General features: G+C 40.3%; 1 protein-coding gene across 3 annotated transcripts in view; it reads right to left on the reverse strand.

Annotated features, from left to right (window-relative positions):
* Window positions 1-23,116, reverse strand: part of IKZF2 (IKAROS family zinc finger 2) — a 932,087-nt gene that overhangs the window by 861,771 nt on the left and 47,200 nt on the right. The window lies entirely within an intron of this gene.

Here is a 23,116-nt window from a genome sequence, read left to right on the forward strand (position 1 = left end):
AATACATTTTTCCATAATCTTTGCAAGTGGAGAGAGTATAGCTATTGGCCTATAACTGGAGAATTCAGTAGAGCTGCCTCCTTTGTGAAGTGGGATTACATAGGATATTTTCCAGAAGGTGGGAATTTTAGCTTCTACTATGGTTCAATTGATTAGTATTGAGACGGGGTAAGCAATAGCATCAGCTGATTTTTGTAGGTACTCGGCAGGAAGTTGATCAGCAGAAAGTGTAGTGGGTTTTAATTTTTTAATCAAGGAACAGATAAGTGAAGTGGCAACTGGTTGGAAGCTGAACGCGAGTAGGTTTCTAGGGATGCTACTTTCAGGACCAGGGGAGCTAGGAGGTAGTTGGCTAGCTAGGGCTTGAATTGTCTCAGTAAAGAATTGGTTAAAACTATCAGAAACATCTTCAGGGGTTTTATCAATAGTAGTAGCAGGGATTGGGGTTGAAGTTTGTCCAGGATGTAGTAGATTATTTAAACCTGCCCAAAACTTCTGAGGGTTATTTTGATTTACTGTCTGTAAATTACAGTAGTAATGTTTTTGTCTTGTAAAATTGATTTTTTGGTTTCATTCCTGGATTGCCTGTATTTAATGTGATCTTGGGGGTCTTTAGAAGAATGCCATAAAGCCCATGCTTTGTTTCTAACGGTAATTTTGAGTTTAGACTCTTTAGAAAGTCATGGCACAGTTTTTGCCTTTGTTCTCTTTGAACGAACAGGTGCATGCAAATCAAGGATCTCAAGGAATTTGTTGTTAAAGTATGGTACTGCTTCCTCTAAGGGGAGGTGTTTTAGAATAGACCAATTACATGAGTTTAGTTCTTGTTAGAATTTGGTAGGGTCAAAGTTTTTATTGTTTCTAACCTTTCTGAGTAAGGGTTGTTGGAAATTAATGGTTTTGTGTTTAATTGCATATGTGAGAAGGTGATCGCTCAGGCCATTAAGGAGGGTACCAGAGGTGTACAGTTGGGGGTGACTGTTTATGAGTACCCAGTCAAGTATACTTTCTTTTTGGTTGGGTTTACCTATCCTGGTAGGGGTGGATATGATTTGTGTAAATGCATGCAGGTTAATACGGGTGGTTGGGGATTCTGAGGAACAGGTGCCCCAGTCTATGTTAAAGTCTCCAAGTAGTAGGGTTTCTTGGGGGTAGTGACATGACAGCCAGTGCAGGATATCTTCAAATGTAGATATATTGTTACCTGGGGGAATGTACATACAGATGATATTAATGCATTTATTTTTATTAAGTTGCAATTTGGTGGCAAGAATCTCTGAGTTATTAATCTGAGGAGGTTGTATTACATCTATGGTGACATTCAACTCAGTACAGCTACCCCACCCCCCTTCCTCGAAGCATGATCCAGCCTGTGTATGTTGTACCCAGGTGGTAACACTTCATTGTCTTTAGTGTTAAGTTTTAACCAGGTTTCAGATAAACAGAGAATCTCAGGGGAGTGGGCATCCAGAAGTGCATGCAATTCATGTACCTTGTTATTAATGCTTCTAATATTGAGATGACAGACTAGGAGAGAGTTAGTTGGTCTATTAATTGTAGGTTTGTAGCTTAGATTGCAAGTAGAGGAAGTATGTGTATCTGAAGTGAGTGGGCCAGGGTTGGGGTGAATATCACCATCAAGTATTAGGTTGAGTCTATACTTGGTGATGAACTTCAGGAATTTGTTTATTAGTTTGTGGTAGTGTTTGGATCTAGAGCTAATGTGCCTGGGGTTGAGATGTTGATAGACTGAACAAGATGTTGGATAGGATCTGGTACTGTAAGTATGGTTGAAGGTGGAAGGATTTACAGCTAGGGTGATAGTATGGCCTTTTGGGACCTGAAATCCCATGAGAAACTGGTTTTCATACAAGGTAAGGAGGTATGGTGTGAAGAAGAGGGGGGTAGTAAAGAGGAGTATATCATCATCTGTGATTCAGCTAGTGAGTTAAGGAACTGTTTTACCTGGTGATGCAACACCAGAAGATAGAGTGGTGAGGTCAAGGTACTGGAAGGGGGATGGGAGAATGCCAGATGAAAGCTAATAGGTGCTATTAAAATGTAGGTAGTAGAATGGGGGTGGGTGGAATTATCCCAGATGAAAGCAGATAGGATCTAGAAAGTGAGGTAGTGGCTATAGTACTATAAATTTAGAGGTACTGGGGGTGGGAGGGAATTGGGGGCAGGGAGGGGAGTGAAGAGAGCCCAAGAGTAGCGAGGGCGAATGTAGCGGGGCTATTGCAGTTTACAAGGTTTCCTAAGGTGTCCTAAAGCTATAAGGTAAGTATTACAGCTCTTAATGTAAGAGCAATTTACTTCAGTTACAGGGGAAGGAGGCAACCACTCAAGTAAAAACAAAGAGCCCTATGGCTGACCAATATGGTGACCTGCTTAATTACAAAGCACTGTAAGTGAAAGCTTAACAAATGCTTTTTGTGTGTGCAGCCTACTCTGTTTAAATGTTGAGAGAAACTGATTGCAGTCCTGTAGTCACCATTTTGTAGGGAATTGTACAGTTAAATCAGTTTAAATGTTGAGAGAAACTGACTGCAGTCCTGTAGACACCGTTTTGTAGGGAACTGTAGAGTTCAAACTAAGTCACACCAGGTCAGCCAAGGGGGGAAGAGAGAGGGAAATCCTAAGCACCTAGATTTGAAAATGATGCCTTTGTATTTGGGACTAAAATGACTGTTAAGCCTACCAAAATCATACACCCTGCTTCAGTTACAGATCTTGTACAATTAAAAGCATACTGGCAAATCTGGCCAAGATAAAAAAAAATCTCCATGGCAACTGTTTCAAACTAGTCTTGACATGAGGTGACCTTACCTCAAATGACACCAAGGACAGTTCAGCCAAACATGTTGAAATGGCACTTCATTTCTGCATACAAATGTATTTACTTAACTCTTCAAAGCATGTAAAACCAAGACAGGTGGCAATATGTTATCACCATTTGTCTAGGAATATCATATGCTAGACAAACAGAGTGCCAAACATGCAAACCTTCCTGATTAAGTATACTTCACTGTACAAGTCTTCTACCATCTTGATTTGTGGATGTCATAATATTTGTAGGTACAAGACATTTTATGGGTGATATTACACAGTCCAATGTATACCTTCAGCAAGTCTGAACTTCAGATGCCCTAGTTATGGAACATGATATACATTCAATGTGTTTTGCATTAGTTTGCTAGCATGCACAAGCATAACACATTGATACCACCAACAAGATGCTTCAACAAGACAGTATACAAGCCAATAAATAATCAAAGCAAATCAGTATGGAAACAAATAAAATATCAAAAAGAGATATTGAGGACAACAGCACTGACCCATTAATATTAATGGCATTATGAAAATGTGAGGTAGGTCGATGTGAGAAACTGGTAGCACAATCAGTGCTATTTTTTCCTCCCAAACACATTCCTGCCTCATTTTTACTGCTCAAGAGTACAGTGCCATATGTTGGTTTTCTGTGATTACTTCAAAATGATGTATGTTGCTTCAGCACAAACAAATTACAATGCAAAATGCTTCAGGTCAACCCATACTTGTTAAGGAATATGATCCATGTGTTAGAGCACATATACAGCAACTGCATTATAAAGTAGTGTGTTTGAAAACCATGACTGTATACAACTGCAAAGTGAGAAGCAATGGTCAAACAAAGGCGGAGGGGATATTTCACTATTTAACATGATTAAAAATATAATTTCAAACACAGACATCATATCAGAGACTGTGTTACTACCACACACAGAACTTAACACCTAAAGCTGTAACATTTTGACTACACAAATAGCTAAGCATCTGGAACCTATATTAATTTTATTGTGTTAATGTGCTTGTGGAAAAAAAAACATGTTCAAGGAGAAATAGCAAAAAGCAATAAGGTGACAAATGTTAGATAGAGTTCAGTATGATATCCCAGTTAATAGCAAAGTAAAGGCAAGGTAAATAGTTCAGTTTAACATAACTGAAAATATTACTTGATGAAATGTTAGCCTTGGGATATCTCAGTACTGTGAAACACCACAACATCTGGAGGTTGTAGTGATTCTGTCATGTAAATACAGTTGCCAAAAATTATCACGAAAAAACACTATACAGCATTATGGTTTTGATTATTTGAGAAACTCTTATCAAACACTTGCTAGCAATAGTGTAATAGCCTAATACAAGCAAAATAAATATATTTTATTTTAAACCACACATATTTATTTTATTTATTTATTTTATTTTACATTTGTTAACCGGGATAGTCCAACTGGATATATGTCCAGTTTCAGCGGAGGCCCGGGGAGAAAAGCTCCAACAATAACAAACAAGAAAAAGGCAATATACAAAAAGACAATATACAAAAAACAAAACACATTTTTTTTTTTTTTTTAAGCAAGGAGTCAAGAGTTATCATGAGGAGTAGTGACAAAATAATCATAAGATACCATCAAGTGAGGTTGGAAAAAGTAGCAGTTGCTAAGGGTGATCCTTGTGGATAGTCCATGGATTAGCCAGGTTTGGTACAGTAGCAGGTCCATTTTGACCCCAGGTATTGTTTGAGCTTGGCTTTGAAATGATTTATAGAAGAAAGTGAGGTAATCTCAGGGGGTAGATGGTTCCAAGATCTACCTAGAGAGTTAGAAAGGAGAGAGTCACCAGCTAGGTTATTAGTTTTGCAAGTCTGGATGAGGACTCTGTTAGAGGAACGCAGTGGTCGTGAGTTGTGATACAGGGTGACTAGGTTTTTGAGTGCAGGGGTGTTTTCAGGGTTGCATATGATTTTGTGGGCCAAAATCAGTTGGTTGTAGAGCAGTAGACTAGGTAGTTCGAGCCAACCGAGCTGGGTTAGGTTGATCCAGTGATGTGTCCTAAAGGGGAGCCCAGTGGCAAATCTGGGCTATGTGATTATAACAGGTAGTGATCTTATTTAGAATTGTCTTGTTGTTGTTTAGAAGAAGAGGGGATGCGTATAGGAGATTAGAGAGAAGGTGAGATAGAGCAATGGCTACCTTGGCTGGGGGAGTCAGAAAGTTTTTTATTCTATACAGGGATCCTAGTTTTTTATTGATGGTTTTGATCAATTGGTTAACGTGTAGGTCACATTTTAAGTTGTTGTCAATAATGACCCCTAGAAGTTTAGTAGATGGGTCAGGTGAGATGATTGTGCCATCCTTAGATTTAATTGTAATGTTTATGGGGCAGGACCTTTGTGTTGGTAGGAATATTAGCATTTTAGTCTTTTTGGGATTTAATATCAAGCGGCGGTTGGACAGCCAGTTTTTTATTGTGTTAAAGGTAGTCTGGGTAATTAGCTGTAACTCTGAAGAGGATGTAGCAGAGCAAATAAGTGTAGAGTCATCTGCATATTGGATGCAGTTAACTTTAGGTATGACAATGTGCAAATCGTTGATAAAAATGGAGAATAGTAGTGGGCCTAATATAGAGCCTTGTGGAACACCCAGGGTATTAGGTAACAGAGTGGAAAGTTTATTTTGCCAAATTACAGCCTGTTGTCTACCACTTAGGTAGGAAACAAACCATTGTAGTGCTTTTAGATCTAGACAGTGTGGTTGTAGGGTGTGGATTAATAGTTCATGATCCACCATATCAAAAGCTTTGGACAGGTCCAGGAATAGAGCTGAAGAGATATGGTTATTGTTACGATAATAGTTTATGCTATTTGAGAAGACTAAGAGGGCTGTAGTGGTACTATGGTGGGGTCTGAAGCCATTCTGTGTATCTGCCAGGAGATGGTTGTTTATTAGGTGGTACATGAATTGTTTTTGAATACATTTCTCCATAATTTTAGCTAGAGGAGAGAGTATGGCTATGAGCCTGTAGTTAGACAGTTCAGTAGAACTACCCCCTTTATGGAGAGGAATGATGTAGGATATCTTCCAGATATTAGGAATTTTAGCTTCTTTTAAGGTGCGGTTGACAAGTAATGAGACTGGATAGGCAATGGCATCAGCTGACTTTTGTAGGTATTCAGCTGGAAGTTGGTCTGCTGAGAGGGCGGTAGGGTTAAGTTTTCTAAGTAAGGTACGGATAAGTGATGTTGCAATTGGTTGGAAGCTAAATAGTGGTAAATTTTTTGGGATGGAATTATCTGGGCTGTGGGGGCTGAGGGGCAGCGTACTGGCTAGGGCTTGGATAGTCTTACCATCTGAAACTGCTTCTGGGGGGTTTGTCGGTGAGGGCGGCTGGTACAGGGGTAGTAGTTTTGCCAGGGTGTAAAAGATTATTTAGCCCTGCCCAGAACTTTTGAGGGCTATGTTGATTGGAAGTTTGTAATTTGCTGTAGTACTGTTTTTTGTCAAGTAGTATTAGTTTTTTAGTTGCATTCCTAAGTTGCCTGTATTCAGTTTGATCCCAAGGGAGTTTGGTAGTTTGCCATAAAGCCCAAGCATTGTCTCTAAGTTTAATTTTAAGCCTAGTCTCTCTTGAGAGCCATGATGTGGCTTTTGCCTTGCTTTTCTTAGAGCGGATGGGAGCATGAAAGTCAAGGATCTCAATGAATTTTTTGTTGAAGTAGGAGACTGCTTCTTCTAGGGGGAGATGTTTTAGTATATTCCAATTACAAGAGTGAAGTTCTTGTTGAAATTTGGTTAGGTCGAAGTTTTTTTTTATTTCTGACATGTCGAAGTAGGGGTTGTTTTGGATTGCCTGCTTTATGCTTGATTATATATGTAAGGTAGTGATCACTTACACTATCAGGGAGGGTACCAAATGTATACTGGCTAGGGTGATTATTAATGAGTACCCAATTGAGTATACTTTCTTTCTGGTTAGGTTTACCTATTCTAGTTGGAGTATTAATAACTTGCTTGAAAGAATGTAAGTTAACATGAGAGGTAGGAGATTCTGAGGAACATGTATTCCAATCTATATTAAAGTCACAGAGCAGTAAGGTTTCTTGAGGGTAGTGATTAGATATCCAGTGGAGAGTATTTTCTAGTGTGGCTATATTATTACCTGGGGGAATGTACATGCAGATTATACAGATACATTTACTGTTATTAAGCTTCAGTTTGGTAGTTAAGATTTCTGAATTATTAATCTGAGGTGGTTGTATAACATCTGTAGTTACAATCATGTCAGATTTATAGAGTATTGCCACCCCACCCCCTTTTCTGGAGGCCCGGTCCAACCTGTGTATGTTATACCCAGGGAGAAGTATTTCATTATCAGTAGTTGTGGGTTTTAACCAGGTCTCAGAGAGACACAGTATATCAGGAGCGAGAACAGTAAGGAGAGCATGGAGTTCATGCAGTTTGTTATTGATGCTTCTGATGTTGAGATGACAGGTAAGAAGAGAGTTGGGTGGATGGAGTGTTGTAGGGTTTTGGCTTAAGTTATAGGTAGGGGGAGAGTATTTATTTATATTGGTAGGGCCCGGGTTAGGGTGTATATCTCCAGCAAGTAACAGACTAAGTCTTAGCTTAGAGATACATTTCATGAATTTATTTACTATTTTACAGTAGTGTTTCAGTCTAAGGCTAATTTTACTGGTGTTAGTGTGTTGTCTTTGTACTGCTGATGTGAAAGAAGTTAGTATGTTTAGTTTCTAGGGTGTTGGTATGAGCATTTGATACATGGAATCCTAGAAGAGGTTGGGATTCATATAGGGTTAAGAGGTATGGGGCTAGTAGAGTGGGTACGAGATGTTGCAGTGTTTGCACAGGGATGTAATGGTGCTGTGGAACACCAAGGCAGCAGTCTTATGCGGTCGTTGACTGGCTGAATGCTTCTATCATTCAAGTAGGAAATGTACAGCATTAGGGGCCAAAAAAAAAAAACATCAGGAGGCTGTACTATTTCTATCAATGAAATGCACTTACACAAAATGAAGCTATGCATGGGAAAGAAACATCCACTGTTATAGTTTTGATTTTTCACAAGTAGTGCTCTGTAATATCACACAGCTATTAATAGTAATAGCATAATAGTGAAATATAAACAAGAATTATTTCACTTTATTTTACATGACTGCAAATATCTTTTGTTCACTGCCTACATGTTGCTACAAAAGCTCACAGCTTCTTACTTGGCAGTTCACATTTCTATGGTTCGTCACTACTAGATAGCATCTATAGGTTGTATTAATTCTACCAAGAAAATGCACTTGCGAAAAAGAAGATCATAGGAAGTGCCACAGATCATCATGGTCTTGACTCTTTGGTAAGAGATAGTCTGCGACAGCCAGTAGTGACAGTAATAACTAAACATAAGAAGATTTCACTTCATTGAACACAAAAGCAAGTATCATTTGGTGCACTGTTCACAAAATTATTGCTTAGCAGTTTATGCATTTATGAAGGGTACTACCATACAGGATCTGAAAGCTGTCACAATTCTACCATGTGAATGTGCTCATAGAAAAAGGATTATGAGGGATCAACGTATGGCATCACAACCTCGATTCTCTGACAAGCAGTAGTCTGTGACACAAGATAATCAGATACAATAGCCAAATATAAACAAGTGGAATACATTACTTTACATGACTGCAAATATCCTTTTGTGCACTCTTTGCATCTGAACAGAGGAGCTTACATATTCTTGCTTTATGATTTTAATAGGATACTGGTATCTGGAAGCAGCATGAATTAGGATTTCCCTATGGACTCCAAATTGCTGCGTTGTTGGCAGTTAAATTATTATAACAATGCAGTCAGCTGCTCATATTGTTAGCATTTTAGTACGTCAATCAAATCTTTGTTGTATGTGCCTTACCACTACAGGAGTTGTAACATTCCCATGTTCACAAGGAGGTTATGTACAACAATGGGGTATATGCAAGTTGTACAGACATGCAGATATCGTAAATCAAGCAGTGATGGGCATTTAATAGTTTTTTATTTTCTGCTTTCAAGTATATATTTTAGTTTGTTTAAACACAATGAAAGCCAAGCAATATTTAGTTCATCTGTTTATTAAATTATGCACAACAGGTATGTTTGTGTATGTGTGCATATCTTAACAATAGAAGATGACAATGAATGTGGTACAAAAGTACATCTGAGATATACATGTATAATTATATTTTGCATTGCTATCCTAACCACATATTGTGTTTATCATCTTAACCATATCTTAAAGCAGTTATGACTGATCCAGGTATATCACACTCACTGTAACACAGTCTCATTCATCCTATAAAGAAAACTCTCTCCTTGCAGAAAACAATAAGAACGAACCCAACAGAACAACCAGCAGCACCTAAAACAAACCCTTAGAAATGAAATATTCCCTAAATTAAATTAAAACGTTATTTAAAACCAATTAAAATGAATACATAACTAAAGCAAACTAGAAAGTGCCATCACTAGTAAACTGGACCATCACTAAAATAAATAAATAAATAAATAAAATACAACTCCACCAGACTATAATATTACACAACCGACTAATGTAAGATTACCTTTAACGTAGCTACTTATCCTGCACTGCTGCTACTTCAGAGTGTACTGCTCAAGCTGCCATCCACTCCTTCATCCAATGGGACTCGCTTCTAATTCCTTTAAAGTATTAATACTGTATTAAAATACTAAACAAAAATCTATGATCACAAATAATATTGAAATGTAAGAATTTACACCCATGATAATAATAAATGTTTCAGGTTTACTGCAGTGGTAAAATACTCCAACTGACCAGACCTGATTACCTAATTTTAGTTTTTTAAATACATCTGTTTAAAAAAAGGGAACAGAAGGAATTTCTGGGTGCACATAGTCTCAGATACAAGCAACCACCCAGACTGCATTTATACTGACTGAATAAAAGACAACATTTTCGAATATAAAATGCACATGTGATATAAAATGTGCCTGTAAGAAATAAGTTCTTCGTGCTGAAGACTGGGAAGGGGTACTTAAAATTGGTCCACAGTCTGTTGCACTTCTTTAAGATTCAATGATTAAATTGTCCCATGCTTGGGGGGGTGACTGTACAGCAGTGGAAGACATCATGGGTTTGCATATTCCTAGTTATGAAGACCGTAGTGAGTACACAGTGAAAAAGATGCCACCGATGGACTTCCAAATCTCCAGAGCAATGTTACAGCTAAAATTAACAATTGTCTGCATACACAAGAAAGCACAGCTTTGTATACAGACTTGAAAAATACAATATAATAGGAGCAGTGCAGTCAGTTATTAAAGAATACACAGAAGTATATACAGGAAATGGAAAAGCAGGTGGACTTTGCTCTCAGGTAAAATATATTACCGCATTACTACTTCTCAAAGACTTGAAGATCTTGAAAACTTTTCTCAATCCAACATAAAAAGTACAGGGCTACAGAAAAGGTATAAAGCCCAGATGCAACTTATTTTCTAGTAGCCTGACCAATGTGGCTCCAAATAAGACTGGATTTTTGGCAGAGTTCCTGATTAACTTACCATCTAACCTCAGCTTACAGCAGCCCACTGTACCCAACAGTCACCTCTAAAGGTGGCCGATTCAAATCCAAGTGTCAGTGAATACACTTCATAACTACCAGGATAACCACAATGAGTTTATATTCATTTATGTTTAGTTCTCATGCTCAGACAATGTGGTTGAAACATACACACCACTTCTATAATAACTTTGAGAGAAAAATACTGACTATGAGAAAAGCATTTCTCCACGGCTAAAACAGTCTACAAAGGTGGTTTATTTGATTTATCCAGCAAAGCTTTGAGTAGGTTACAAAAAAAAGAATTAAAATGTCTGTGTGTCTATCAGAGATGCAGTGAGCCAAATGCAAGTGAAGAACCTCTTCAGTGGATCCTAGGTTTAAAAAGTTAAACTAATTAGATAAGGCCAAGAATCCAAAAGATCTTGGTTTAAAATGTTAAATTAATAAGTAGGAAGAAGGTTCGTTGACCAATCTTTAACATTATGTTGTTTCCTCAAATCACACCAAACTGGCTGTGATGTCTTCAGTGACAGTACACCTGCTAAGACTATGTGGGAGTTACAATGGGGATCTTAAAATCCCTAGCTACTTCCACTACAGACGAGTGGAAGGGAACAGCAGTGGTGCATGTCTAAAGCTGAATCAGATCTAGAACGTCAGCTCTTCTTTTGACAGCACACTCGTATACCTACAGTTAATTTGTTTCTACAGCACTATTAAGTTTTGTTTGTAGATGCAGTGGAACTCATAATTCTTTCTTTAGCCACAAGAATGTTTTTATAATAAGTTTTAAGCTTTTTTGCCTGTTTGGGGCAACTTGTTCTACCACTCCACTTCTGTGACTGGTGGGACATCATATGGTGGCTGGTGTGTTCCCAAACAACGGACAAAAATATGCCGTTCAGTGTTCTCACGTGAGCACTTTTTTGCTCATAGTTTCTATTTGTCACTTTTATAAGTATAAGTAAATTGGTGTTAACTGAGCTGAGCCAGGTGTGTTGGCATTGCTACTGGGAGGGGACATTCTAACTTTTCTGCTCATCAGAAGGTAACACATGTGCTTTACTTCCTCTGCTTGTTCAACTATGCAGAAATCATACAAAAGGAGACATGCCTATTGTCATGTGTAATGGGCTGACTGGAAGTTATACTTGGTCAATGCAGTCCGGTCTGAACACTTTATTATCAGACAGGCCTACCTCTTCAGAGCAAAAGGCTGATGCAGAAGCATAGCAAGCTCTTCTCTTCATGTTAAGTATAGTAGCAACTAGGTTCCATTTATCAGTTATAATTGGGCTACAATGGACTGGTTAGTTTCACTGTTTGTTAAAGGAGTTCATGCATACTGTATGAATGAACTTGACAATAGGTCTTAAAAAAGGGACAGTCACGTGTCATTATTTTGAATAAGGTAATCACTCACTCTAATTATGTATACTAGTACCCTAATAACACTTACTCTATGGTAAAAATGGTGGAAATGTAACGTGGTGGTTGAGCTAAGAAACTACAGGCATACCTCTTACAGCAAGAAATCTGGACAAAGGCATGAATAAAAGTAGGACAAAGGACCAAAAATAGGGACAGTTTTTAATTATTGCACCTACACACTTAGAAAGTCGATAGAATAACAAGTATGCATTAGCATAAGTTTTCTGAAAGGTATGAAGTTTGAACCTCAATTGTCTGTCATTATTTTCTAACTTCAGTTAATGATTTGCCACTAATTTGCCAAAAAACACAATTTTATGAAAAATGAACCAAAAATATGGGGCAAAAATCTGGACATTCTGCAAAAATCTGTACAGTTGAGAGGTATGACAGGCCAGCTTTCCTATAATGATGTAATAGGAAAGATTTAATTGCAGTATGGCTGGTGATTGGTTTTAAGCAGAGACACACCACAGTGAAGAGAAAGAATGGGCAACAAGGTTCTTTTTTTTTCCTGGATAAACATTCACACTGAAGTATGCACAAGTTTCCTGTATCAGAATCATGCATAAGGATGCCAACCTCCAGACAGCAAATGCTTGTTCTTCTTCTTCTTTCGGCTTTTCCCGGATAGAGGTCACCACAGCAGAACTCCAGTCCGCTAACGATTGGCAGTAGATTTGTTACGGGTGCCGAGGTGCCAGCTCAGCGCCCAACCTTCAGCGAAGGCATGCCCATTCTATGCATGTCTTTTGAATGCCACTCGACCGCGGGGAGGACATGCAGACTCCACACAGAAGGCACTCCAGACAAGAATCGAATGGGATAACCTCTTGCTGTGAGGCAACAATGCTTCCGCTGCACCACCGCGGCTTATTGCGGACAGCAAATGTAATAGTAAGAAATTCAGAAAAGTGTATTCCAGTAAAACTTGACGTACCTGCCCCTCCTGTAACAGATTTTCATCCCTGTGGTGGAATGAATTAAGAGGTATGCTATGGGTAAATGCAACCTCAGAAAGAACTAGGAAGAATCACATACAAGTTTACACATCACAAATCAATTCAATAAATGTCATACATCAGTACTGGAGAGCAACTTGTTAAAAAAATTCACAGGTATGAAATTAAGGCATATATTCACCTTTATTTATGCGAATGTGACAGGGTAAAAAAAATAATTTAATTCTGAAAAAAGAAGAAAGTGAGTAATAATTTACAAATAATTACTATTTTGCCTGTATCAGAGACACTGAATTGTTTAATCATACAACCAGGAAGTAAATAAAATATAAATAGATGGATCAATGAAAACACCAACAAAATGCTTTGGAACTAAGATATGTTTATAAAACACAACTCAGTTGTAAATACACTTCTAAGAATAAAAAAAGCAGTAAAATTGTGCTGCTGAAATGTATGGACTAATGCAGAAAATCTCCTGAAAAGAGCAGTAAATTATATTTTTCTGCAATAATTAAAAGTATATCAGCAAATAAGAAGGATCACATCAAACCTGCAATACATTCTTATACAATAAGCAGATGAGTGAATCCATTCATCCATCCTCAACCCCTTTTCCCACTTTTGCATCTGAAAAAAATCCAAGGACATCTGAAACTGAAAGCCATTTTATTTAAACACACAAAAATAGTGACAGTATTTTTCTTGGAGCGAAAGGCCCCAATCTGCATAGACAACACAGTATCCTATTACCTTCAGTCCTAACCCTAGCCATAAGTGAAAATCTAGACCTCACAAAAATTAAATTTAAAAATCACAATTCTTATGCAAATCAAACCAACAGGAATGCTATTCATCACCATTTGTGCACTGTGGTTCAGGGCTGGTACGCAGTACACCTGCAAATCAATACCCTTGTCAGTGTGTAATACACAATGGTTTAAGGCCACTAATACACAATGGGACAAGATCTTGTACGTGGCCTTGCCCCATTCTGTAGGTGCAGTACTGCATGCATGGAGTACATATGTAAATGGCACCCACAATCACCTGCGAGTCACAAACCGCAACATCACTGGAGAAAGTACAGTTGTGCTCACTTATCATAAATGTAGATGTTCGAATGTATTCACTGTTGCAGTCATCACCTGTGGGTTATCCCTGCTGTGGCAGCCCTCGGCCAGCCTGAATACCAGAGTCAATATTTTTCTGCGTCGGCTGCTGTCGCTTGTTGAGTGACATCAGGTCATCAGTACTATAAAGCAAGGCAGCCGACGCCATTACAGCAGTTTTTCTTGCCCTAACCAGTCAGAAGCCCAAGGAAATATGGTAAAATGGTTCCTGGTGACTAAAAGCCACCATGAGAAGTTTATGTCTCCGTAAAGAAAGAAGATATAAGGGGGAAGGAGGGAGGGAAACCAAGACTGCAACAGTGAATACACTTGAGCATCTACATTTATGGTAAATGTACACAACTGTACTATGTTTTTCGTGTTTCACTGTTGCAGTCATCACCTGTGGGAGGACTCCCAAAGCTGAAGAGAAGGGTGGTAGGCTTAATAAGAGATCTAAGCATGGGTCAGCATGCCCTGCAGGACTGCAGAGGCAAACCCTGCCCTAGCATTAGAAAATAGAGGCAGGTGGTAATGGTTGGTAACGGTATGGACAGAAGTCCAGGTGGCAGCTTCCAGGATGTCCTTGGTGGGAACTCCTCTGAGGAATGCTGTGGAAGTGGAGGCTGCCCTAGAGGAATGGGTTTGAATAGACTTGGGGGGGGGGGTTCTCATGTAATCTGTAGCAGAAATGGATACAGTGTGATATCCATTTTGAAATGGAGTTCCCCTCTGCCCCTGGGGCAAAGCTAACAAGTAGTTGGTCTGTTTTCCTGAAGGGTTTACTATGGTCCAGATAGCATCTGAGCTGTCTGTGCATGTCTAGTGAGTGCAAAATTCTTTCTCCCTTGTTTTGAGGGTTAGGAAAGAAGGTGGGTACATGTATGGCCTGGTTGGGAGTCACATTAGATACCACCTTGGGCATAAAGGAGGGATTAGTCCTTAGGCCGACCCTGTCTGCATGGAAAATGATGAAGGGCTCAATGGCCATCAGTGCCTGAAGTTCTGAAACCCTTCTGGCTGAGGTGATAGCTAGGAGAAAAACAGTCTTCCAGGAGAGGTACCTTAGTTCTGCTGAAGCAGCAGGTTCGAAGGGTGGTAAGGTTAGTTTTTCCAAAACATAATTCAGGTCCCAGGCTGGCGTGGGTGGCCTTCTGGGAGGTCTGATATTGTAAGTCCCTGTGAGGAATTGTTTAATCAAAGGATGGGAGAACAGGGGCTGTTCTGTATCAAAATGAGCTGAAATGGCTGAGGTGTGGATTTTAATAGACGAGGAGAGGCCACTATTAAAGTAACTTCACCAGGTACTCCAGGAAAAGAGGGATGGAAGGTTGTGAGTTACTGCTCCCTCTGGACAGGATGCAGGAGCAGAATATTTTCCATTTTCCTGCGTAAGACTTTCTGGTGCTGGGCTTTCTGGCATCTGTGATAATGTCTAGAACCTGTTTGCTTAACAGGGGCCCCTTGTTTGCCTTTAGAGTATTAGCCATGCTGATAGTTTGAGAGTCTGCAAGTCTGGGTGCAGCATTTCTCACCTACCAGAGTCAAGAGATCTGAGATCAGGGGAAGCTGATCAGGGGAAGCTGCCTGGGAGGCTGTAATGTCAGACTGCGCAGTAAGAGGTACCAATGTTGTCTGGGCCAATCTGGAGCGATGAGGATGGCCCTTGGTCTCTCCTCCCTTATTTTTATCAGTACCTTGGGAATAAGAGGCAGAGGACGGAATGCACACAAAAAGAGGGTGTTCCAGGGGAAAGTCAAGGCATCCACCTTCCATGCTAGGTGGCAATACTCCCTGGTACAGAATTTTTTCAGCTGATGATTGAGATGCGAAGCAAAGAGATCCACCTCCGGAGTCCCCCACTCCTGAGTGATTTGTAAAAAGATTTTTCATGGAGCTGCCATTCATAGGGGTCCAGTAAGTTCCTGCTTGTGTGGTCTGCCAGGGTTTGTTGATCCCTGGTAGGTACTGGGCTATTAGGTGTAATCCCATGGAAGAAGGTGTCAACCAGAGGTTCATGGCTAGCCTGCACAGTGAGTAAGATTGGGTCCTTCCCAGTTTTGTTGATGTACCACATTACTGTGGTGTTGTCTGTTTTGATAAGGAGAACCCCTGTCTTGAGATGGGGTTTGAAGGATGTCAGAGCCTTCTGTACTGCCATCATTTCCTTCTGGTTGATGTGTAAGGGAAGTTGCTGGGCATCCCAAAGACCTTGGGTGCACCTGCCTTCTAGGTGAGCGCCCCAAGCAATGTCTGAGGCATCGGTGGTAATGGTCTACCCAGCTGGACGTAGGCTGAAGGGAAGACCCTTGTTCTTGGCACAGGCCTCGGACCACCAGAGAAACTCGGCCCTTATACAGGGGATCAGAGGGAGAGAGGTTTCTAGAGGTTGAGCGTGGTGACACCAAAGGTTCTTTAGGTACCACTGAAGTTTTCTCATGTAAAGCCTGGCCAGAGGAATTAGTAGGATGTAAGATGCCATGTACCCCAAGGCTTGCAGGAACTTCCTTGCAGTGAGATGACTTTTGGAAGCCAGCTGGGTAAGGTAGAGATGTAGGAAGCTCTATTTGTCTGGGGAGAGGAAGGCCATTTGGGATGATGTGTCCAGCAGTGCTCTTAAAAAAATGATCTTCCTGAAAGGTGTTTGCTTTGATTTCGTTGATGGTGTACCCTAAGGAGGTGAGGAGGGTTTTGACAAAGAGGAAGTCCTTGAGTAGCTTTTCTTTGCACTCTGCCTGAATGAGGCAGTCATCCAGATAAGGGTAAACCGGTATATTTTTCTGTCTGCAAAATGTTATGGCTGGGGCTAAGCATTTGGTGAATGCCCTGGGAGCAGTAGATAAGACAAAGAGTAACGCAGAAAACTGAAAGTGTTGTGAACCTGCTCTGAAGCAAAAGAATTTCCTGCAGGATTTCCTTATGGGGATGTGGAGGTAAGCATCTTTTAGACCTAGGGTAACTAACCAGGCATTTTTGTCAGCATAGGTAGCAGCTGCTGCAAAGTTAGCATTCTGAATTTGGGGACCACCAGGGAGGTGTTCAGAATGGATAGATCCAGGATGGGGCACCAAGTGCCCTCTTTTCTGGGAACAAGGGATAGTCTGGAATAAAAGCCTTTGCCTGTTTGATCTGAGGGGACAGGTTCTACTGCCCCTTGAGATATGAGAGTTTGGACTTGTTTCAATGCCTCTGCCCACTAATTTGGAGGTAAGTCAGGGTACCCTCTTGGAATCGGGAGTTCATTGAAGGAGAATCTGTATCCCTGAAAAATTATCTTTAAGACCCATTGGTCCTTTGTTACAGAAAGCCAATTTTCTTTAAAGAGACAGAGCCTTCCTCCTAGCTTTTGGTGAGTGAAAGGAGGGCAGAGAGGGAAGAGGAAGTCATTGAGAGTTTTTGCCATAGAGGGATGGCTTAGAACTCCCTGCCTTTAGAGCAGAGTGGTCTACTGTTTGGTTCTCTTCTGTCCCTGCTGGGCTTACCTTGCCCCTGTCTGTTAGGTGCAGGAAAGGACCGGTGTTTTGAGGGAAAATACCTGCTGAACCTAGCAGGTTGTACCTGAAAGAAATCTTTAACTGTTTGCATAGATTTTGATTTTTCTTCCATCTTTTTAAGCACCTCTTCTGCTTTTACTCCAAACAAGTGGTCCTTATCCAAGGGTGCATCAATTAATGTAGATTTGACATGATCAGGGAGAGGTTGTTCCTTCAACCATGCATGTCTCCTAATGACAGATCCTGACACTGTTGCCCTGCTTGAGGCTTCTAGGGCATCATATCTACAGTGTAATGAGTGTTTGGCCACTTGACAAGTAGAGTGCAGTAAATCTAACTCTTTCGAATTGGCACAGTCAGGAAAGATTGAAATCTTTTGCTTTAATAGTTCCAAAGTGTGTTGTTGATATTTTAGCATGTGGAACTGACAGTTGATAGCTAAGGTTGCAGAGGTGTATACTTTTTTACCCCATCTGTCCAGAGCTCTGGAGTCCTTGTCAGAAGGAATAGGATTCTTTGCAGAACTGATCTTAGCTCCTTTGGGTCCCTGTGTAATGACCTGTGGTTCTACAGCCAGATTTCTCTACAGCTATTTGTGAGAATCCGGTACTCTGTAATACCTGTCAGGTTTACTGGGAGCAGGTGGGAGGGCATCAGGAGCTAAGCTGGATTCATGGAAGACATCATCCACCACCCCTAAGACAGGGGTGATGGCCAAAGGTCTGTGCTGGGGCAGGTCTAGAAACTCTCTTAGTCTTTTCTTAGAGTGAGGGAAGTTCTGGGATTCCCAGTGGAAATGTTCCCTGAGGGAGTGAAAGGGATGACTGTAACAGTGAAACATGAAGAACATAGTACAGTTGTGTACACTTGAACATGTTAAGAGTGTATTCACTGTTGCAGTCCTGTTTTTTTCTAGATTTGGTAGTGCGAAAAACCTCCTTGGAAGCTGGTGCCTGCGTCACAGCTCTGGATCTAACCGAGGCAGAGACAACCAAAGGCTCAGAAGACAAAGTAGATTTCTGCAGCATACGAAAGGGTTTTGGTAAAGGCCTGCAAAGGTATCAGATCGGACATCAGGGGCTGCAAAGGCGCCTCACTGAATTATGGAGAACTGCCGACTTGCTTAGCGGTAAAGTCGTCGGAAGGCTTAGAGTTGTCTGGTCTGTCTCTATCTTTATCTTTACGTTTTTTTCGGAATGCCTATGGATTGTTGGCTGATGGAAGCCATTTCGGAATCTAAAGACAGAAGATGGAAAATAAAAATACCTGGCTACAATAAGAGCTCTACAACGAATAGTTCTCGCGTTAAAGAGGGCACAGAACCGGCAACGGGGGACTTCGTGGTCTGGACCTAAACAAGTGACACAGTATGAATGGAAGTCTCTGTGTGGGATTTGCTTTCCACAGGCGAGACAATTGTTAACTTTTTCAGACATCAGTTAGTTCAAGAAAAAAGCATCCCCAATGGAGTACTTCACTTTAGACGTTTTCAGCTGTAATCCAAACTCTGGTAGTGACCAACCTGCACACTTGTGAACTGCTTCTGCTATGGGCTCCACGGCAAGAAAGACTGATGTAATGGCATTGGCTGCCTTGCTTTATAGCACCAATGACCTGATGTCAGTCAACAAGTGACAGCAGCCGATGCAGAAAAATATTGACTCTGGTATTCAGGCCAGCCGAGGGCTACCACAGCAGGGATAACCCACAGGTGATGACTGCAACAGTGACATGCGAAGAACATCTATCTCAGTACCAACTGGTCCCAAACAGGGTAATCTTTAAGACTGCAGCCATCCAGAATTCCATGGTGTTGACCTCATCAAACCACTGATCCCCTTTCCCCAGCAATATATTACTCACTAAAGCAGAACTGAAAAACATGGCACAGTCAAACAAAAAACATAGCACCTTCATTATATGGTAGGATTAGCCCTACCAGTAATGGATATTCCCCAAAGTCCAAGAAAACCTGTTATTACAAACAAAACTTCCCCCTCCTGAGAAATGTTGGCACAGCACCATATTCTCTCATTATTATATTATGGTAATGACCCTTACTCCACCATCAGGCCTAATGACAGTCACAGTCAGAATTAACATCAGAGCACAGTGCAGCACAGGACATCTGTGCACCAAAGTAGGACTTAAGTTTTCTATTGGAGTGTGATGCATTGTCATGCAATGCAACAGGCTACAGAAGGGATGCATTGGGCATTGGACCATAATGTACACCACTGTGCACAAAGTTGTCCTGTGGTCAACTTATAAAACTCTGGGGAAACTTCTATAATGGTGTTATGGACTGCAATCCATGTTAGCAAATTGGGAAAAGTGCACAGTGGTATAAATAGGAATGCCAGGACAGACTTATAGAATTACACCTCAAATCAACCAAATGTCATTTAATTCCATGTATCTATAGCAAAAAAAAAAAAAAAAGCCCCAATCACTACAGTGTCCACATTAATTTTTTGGGGGGCGGGTGGGGGAGGCAAAGGATTCAGTTGGACAGCTCACAAATAAAATTACTCTTGCTATTTTCTCTTCTTCACTGTAATATTTTATTTAAATGTTTTTTCTCTTGTTTTCTAAGATTGCCAGGCTATTGCAGAACACAGACCTTAGGCCTGATCATGATGAATGCCTACATTAAGTTTTCAGGAAGTGTACATGTTCTGCATTCAAGAACATCTCTTCTACATTTTTTGTGCTGTTTATTCACTCAGAAAGATTACACCAAATATACATGTAGTTCACACTTTGTGGTAACCTTTATGAATCCCCCTCAATATTTAATGCAGCAAGAAAATCAGTAGAAAAACTAAAATTAAGAGAAAGATCATGCAAAACGGTGTACATTTCACATACACTTGGTGTAGGCATTCATGTATCTGGTTCCCAGCTTTGCTTTCTGGAGAGGTTAAAAAGTAGTGAATTTTGAACAAAATGTAATTGCTTTAGCACTTACAGTAATTAAGAACAGCAGCTAAGGATATTTTTCAGCCATATGCCGGAAGAGAGGTACATATATTTACAAGAATCTTCCTACCTCATCCACACACTTCTATCGTAGTCTTTAACTCGGTGATTGTTGAGCTCTGCACCTCTTAGATTAACTTGCCATCAGTAACAATCATGGCTCCTAGATCATTTACACCTACCAGTGGTCACTACAAACTTCATAATGTGAAGTCACACAATTTTATTTCAACTACCCTCCCATTCATAACTTCACATCTACTAGATGTATACTCCAGTACCCACAATATTAACACATTTTGAGGGAGGGTGGCCTAATGGTTAAGGTGCTTGCCTTACAAACACAAGATGCAGGGTTTGAGTCTCACAAGGGATAATTGGCTAGGCTTAAAATGGCTCGCAAGAGCAGTTAGCCTAGTACTAATCTATGAACCCAATTTTCTTCAAGATTACTTTTAATATCTCTAATGACAGTTCTACCTAAAATTGTGCTACCAAGTAGCTAGACAAAAGGGTAAAAGAGAATGTATCACAGAAACTATTTTGTATACAAGCAGTGACCAAAATTATTCAACATGCAGGTATAATCACTACTGCAGAGAGATCAAGCCCTAACTGAACCCCAGGTGACCAATGTTCCACTGGAAGAACTGGTGCTGTAGGGACTGGTCATTGTCAGCTCTCCCATCCTACAAAGGGGAGGCATCTTGGCTCACTACACTGGTGACACCAGTAAGAATGCAGGTGTATCACCTGCTGTATAAAAATATATAGTGTGCTTGTGCTGCAAGTGATGTACTACTTGGTCAGGAGATTCTGCATGAGAGAAGTATGCATGTGCCTCCAGGAAACAGCTGCAGCAGAGCTCACAAGCTGCAGAATGGTTGGGGACAGGGTTGTCTACAGGATTTGCAGATTGGCCTGCTCGCTAACAGGAGCCTCCACTGGGAAAAAATGGGTCCAGATGGTACTTACCCTGTTTGAAGAATGAATGGGTCAACTGGATGCAGAAAGGGGAGCCACTGAGCTGATCCTGTGGACTCAAAAAAACAAGCATAATCTTATCTGAATCATTTCATAGCCAACTGGACGCAGAAAGGGGAGCCACTGAGCTGATCCAGTGGACTCAAAAAAACAAGCATAATCTTATCTGAATCATTTCATAGCTAATGTATTCACTTTCTGCTGTGGTACTGGCTTTGCTAGAGGCACACTTTGTGTACTCACTCTGCTTTTCCTTATATTCCTTAGCATGTCACAAATACAAAAATCAACCATTTATGTTCAGCACAACATCTAATACTTCTTATACAAATTTACACCTTAGAAGTTTCCTCCATTTTATAATATTTTATGTCTAAATATTTGCTAAGTATACTTTTTCTTGTAAGCCATTAAAAACAAAACATACTAGAAAATTGACCATAGTGGATTTTATACCTTTTAGAGGCCAAGAAGAATGAAACCACACACATGGTACTGTGAGAGGTAATTCTTATAACAGAAGACTTCTCTCATGTAGTTTACGAACTTCCTGTTGCTCACAAAAAATGCACACCTTATTCACAAGACTTTAAATATTATTAAAAAAAGATGCAAATTAATACTAGAACCAAAAAACAAAAAATTAATCCATCCACCAAGAATGCCACCGTCAATACTGTAAAACATTTAATGAAAAATTGAGCGCATTCATCTAACAATTATAAAGACTTCATCAAACTGAAATTCTGGTGACAACTGAAAAGTACAGTTGTGTACACTTACCATAAATGTAGATATCCGAGTGTATTCACTGTTGCAGTCATTACATTTGGGTAATCTGCTGGCAGGTTGCCCTCAGTCAGCCTGATTAACAAAGTCTTGGGTCCTACGTCGGTTGCTGTCCCTTCTTCCATGATGTCCCATAAATGTAGATATTCGAGTGTATTCACTGTTGCAGTCATTACATTTGGGTAATCTGCTGGCAGGTTGCCCTCAGTCAGCCTGATTAACAAAGTCTTGGGTCCTGCGTCGGTTGCTGTCCCTTCTTCCATGACGTCAGGTCGTCAGGGGAATAAAACATGCAGCCGACGCCATTACATCAGTTTTTCTTGCCCCAGATGTCAGATGCCCCCCAATTGGGGAGCAATATATATGTATATAATTTAAAACACAAATAAAATCTACCTCCAAACAAAAGCAAATACACCAAAAAGGCTTTTAAGCATAGTAAAAGAAAGTAGAGGTATAGTAAGAGAAAAACAGGGAGCAGGAGAGTTGGTAACCAGGACTGCAACAGTGAATACACTCGAACATCTACATTTATGGTAAGTGTACACAACTGTACTATGTTCTTCATGTTTCACTGTTGCAGTCATTACATTTGGGTAGACTCCCAAAGTTATGGTTGGGAGGATGGATTTATACAGCATTAGGAGTAGCTATAAGGCCCTGCAGGACAGCAGTGGCAAAGCCAGCTCTGGATTTGGAGAAGAGAGGTAAATGATAATGTTTGGTGAACGTATGAACTGAGCTCTGGGTAGCAGTTTCTAGAATGTCTCTGGTAGGATCCCTTCTGAGAAAGGCTGCAGAAGTAGATGCAGCCCTGGTGGAATGAGATCTGATCCACTTGGGGATAGGTTTACCATGGTGCATATAGCAGAAATGACTACAATGGGTTATCCATTTGGAAATAGTCTTCTTTGAAACAGCCTTTCCCTCTGCCCCTGCAGCAAATGC

Source organism: Protopterus annectens, chromosome 6.part1, assembly GCF_019279795.1.
Source record: "Protopterus annectens isolate FY-2018-M chromosome 6.part1, PAN1.0, whole genome shotgun sequence".
NCBI lineage: Eukaryota > Metazoa > Chordata > Ceratodontiformes > Protopteridae > Protopterus > Protopterus annectens.